This window comes from Cynocephalus volans, chromosome 5 (assembly GCF_027409185.1).
Source record: "Cynocephalus volans isolate mCynVol1 chromosome 5, mCynVol1.pri, whole genome shotgun sequence".
Taxonomy (NCBI): Eukaryota; Metazoa; Chordata; class Mammalia; order Dermoptera; family Cynocephalidae; genus Cynocephalus; species Cynocephalus volans.
Genome location: NC_084464.1, coordinates 78,980,173 through 78,983,539, shown reverse-complemented (window position 1 = coordinate 78,983,539; position 3,367 = coordinate 78,980,173). Strand labels below are relative to the sequence as shown.

General features: G+C 36.4%; 1 non-coding gene across 1 annotated transcript; it reads right to left on the bottom strand.

The window, feature by feature from the left end:
- Nucleotides 1–2,938: 2,938 nt before the first annotated feature.
- TRNAI-GAU (transfer RNA isoleucine (anticodon GAU)) lies at nt 2,939–3,012 on the bottom strand. Its single transcript has one exon. It is a non-coding gene; the product is annotated as a tRNA-Ile (tRNA).
- Nucleotides 3,013–3,367: the final 355 nt, after the last annotated feature.

Below are 3,367 nucleotides of genomic sequence, written 5' to 3'. Positions count from 1 at the left end.
AATCATTGAATTAGGAAGTAAATAAGTTATTTTTCCCATGTTAACTCTTTATTTGGGGCTGGCAGTTAGTTCACTTAGTTAGAGTATGGTGCTAATGCCAAGGTCTTACTGGCCAGCTGCCAAAATAAATACATAAGTAAATAAATAAATGATTTTTAAACAAATTTTTAAAAACTCTTAATTTCTTTAGTGGAGGAGAGTGGACTAGATCATCTGAGTAGTGGAGGGGAAAATAATTTGCTTTGGAGACAGGCAGTCACTGTAAGTTGCCACTTTGAGCTAGTTTCTTAATTTCTAAGCCTCAGTTTCCTCATATGTGAAATGGTTATAACACCTACCTCATTTAATAGTTGTAAGGACTAATGATGTAATATATAATACTTGCAGAAAATGGGAGTGCTCAACTTAATTAACCAATTCATTATGATTTCTTGTATATTCGTCTTGTTTTTCCCACTGAATTGCAAGTTTCTCAAAAATAATGTAGTTCTTTTGCATCTCCTGGGAACGCAGCACAGCACTGAACAGAGAGTAAACTCTGACTGTATTACTGAATTTCTGCTATCCAAGTTAACAACTGGTTTGAATTTTTTTTTTTTTTTTTGGCAGCTGGCCAGTATGGGGATTGGAACCCTTGACCTTGATGTTATAACACCGAGCTCTAACCCACAGGGCTAACCAGCCAGCCCCTGGTTTGAATTTTAATAAAAGCTACTCATGAGTTGACGTTGACTCACCAAACTCTCACAGTTACAACATAAGCCATGCAAATTCAGTAATATTTTAGCTTAAAAATAAACTACTGTACCCCACAAATATGTACAAGTAAACATTAAAATATTTTTCATAAAATAAAATAAAATAAAAAACCCTAACTATATAATGAGGTGCTTACAAAACTACTCTTCCTGGACTGGAATAGTTTAACACTGATGATGATGAAGTTAAAAAGTGATTAAGCAGGATAAACTGTGAATGGAATTTGGGGGGTTATAGAAGATGAGATCATGCCTGATGTGTGATCAACAGTGTGAGTGACTTCAAAAAGAGCTATTGGGAAAGAATAATTAGCAAGGCTGTTAATTAAGGTGCAGTTTATAGTTCTATTTTAAATAATAATACACTTATTAGCCTAAAATCTTATTTTCTGATCACTACTTTCACTGTCCAAACGTGAATGGGACTTAACACTCTAAAGAAAGGTTAAAGCATTTCACAGGTTATGAAACTCAATGAGACAAAAAAGCTATAAACAAATTAGTAAAGAGCAGAGGTAATGAAACTGCTGTGGCCCACAGGCCAAATCTGGCCTACTGCCTGTTTTTGTTGGGCCTGAGAGCTAAAAAAGGTTTTAACATTTTTAAGTTGTTGGAAACAAATTGAAAGAAGAAAAACATTTCATGACTTGTAAAAATTATATGAAATTCTAATTCCAGTGTCGTTACATATTGTCTGTGACTGCTATGGAACTACAAGGGCAAAGTTGAGTAATTGCAACAGATACCATATGGCCAGCAAAGCCTAAAATATTTACAATCCGGTCCTTTATGGAAAAAGTTTGCCAAACACTGGTATAGATTACAATGGAGGGCTGGCTGGTTAGCTCAGTTGGTTAGAGAGTGGTGCTGATAACACCAAGGTCCAGGGTTCAATCCCTATACTAACCAGCCACCAAAAAAAAAAAAAAAAAAGAGTTTAATTGAATCAAGGATTCTATATTATTGTTTTCATATTACTTGGTATTGTACTTAAGCTGTTTACATGTTTATGTGATTGACTCACCCATGTGCAGCCTACAATATATGTATCTCATACATAGTCATATTCCCACCACTTAGATCAGAACATGGTGTATAAAAGTCTTGTGTCAGATTTATCCCTAATGATAAGGTTCATTAAAGTGCCTTCCTGAACAGCTTCCATAAAGTATCTTCTAGGGCCGAGCCCGTGGCGCACTTGGTAGAGTGCTGCGCTGGCAGTGCGGTGACGCTCCCGCCGCGGGTTCGGATCCTATATAGGACTGACCGGTGCACTCACTGGCTGAGTGCCGGTCACGAAAAAACGACAAAAAAAAAAAAAAAAAAAAGTATCTTCTAAGAATCTAGTATTTATTTATTTATTTATTTGGGGGTTTTGGTGGCTGGCTGGTACAGGGAAGAATCAAGTATTTAAAATACTCTTTCTGGTAGAGTACAGGTTACCAGGGGTTGGGGGGAGGGAAATCAGGAGAGTTATGATTTTTTTTAAAATATTTATTTTTTGGAGATGGCTGGCTAGTACAAGGATCGAATCCTGGAGAGTTATTAATGGGTACAGAGTTTTTGTTGAGGATGATGAAAAAGTTTTAGGTACAGGCAGTGATGATGGTTACAAAACATTGTGGATGTATTTAATGCCACTGAATTATACACTTGCAAGTGGTTGAAATGATAAACATTGTGTTATGTATATTTTACCACAATAAACCCTGACACCTCCCTCCCCCCCAAATAAAAAGCTATCTCTGGGCTAATTCAAAAGTTTGATTATTTTCTACAAGAAATGCACCGACCCTGTGCTTTGTGTTAGTACAGAACGGAGAAAAGATATTGGACCTCTTCTAGCTCATTCTTCATGATTATTTTTTATTTTATCTGAAGTAGTACTTCAATTTTCAAACTCAAACTTCAAAACCACAAACAACAAACAAAACAATTAGCACCAGGACAAAAAACCCAAGCCAAAGCAAAAGAAACCACATAATAAATAAATCAGGAACTTGGAGAAGTGAAATAGTGGTGAGAGTAATATGAATATTTCCCTCTTTCTGCTGGATTCTAAGAACTTCTTTTACATCACTGTTTATTCAAAGGAGGCTGTTTCAGCTTTGAGGCCTGAAAACTGTTAATGTGATTTCTAGCAATATAATCATTATTACTTATTTATTTATTTTGGAGGCTGGCTGGTACAGGAATTGAACCCTGGACCTTGGTGTTATCAGCACCATGCTCTAACCAACTGAGCTAACCAGCCAGCCTGCAATATAGCCATTATTTAAAATGTCACTAAATGTCACTAAAACATAACTGGAGGTCCAGTGGGTTAAATTAAATTACGTATGCGGTTGGCCAGTTAGCTCAGTTGGTTAGAGAATGGTGCTGATAACACCAAGGTTCAGGGTTTGATCCCTAAACCAACCAGCCACCCCCCCCAAATATTATGTGTGGATAGAGTGTATTTTGTGCACATATAAACACATGGTAACTTAATGACCTGAAAGACTTTTGGAAAAGAATTGATATTTTAACGGTATCCTGCTGAAGGAATTATACTGATTTGGGAAGAGGCATGAGTAGTCGAGAAATCAACTTTATTGAGGTACAATTTA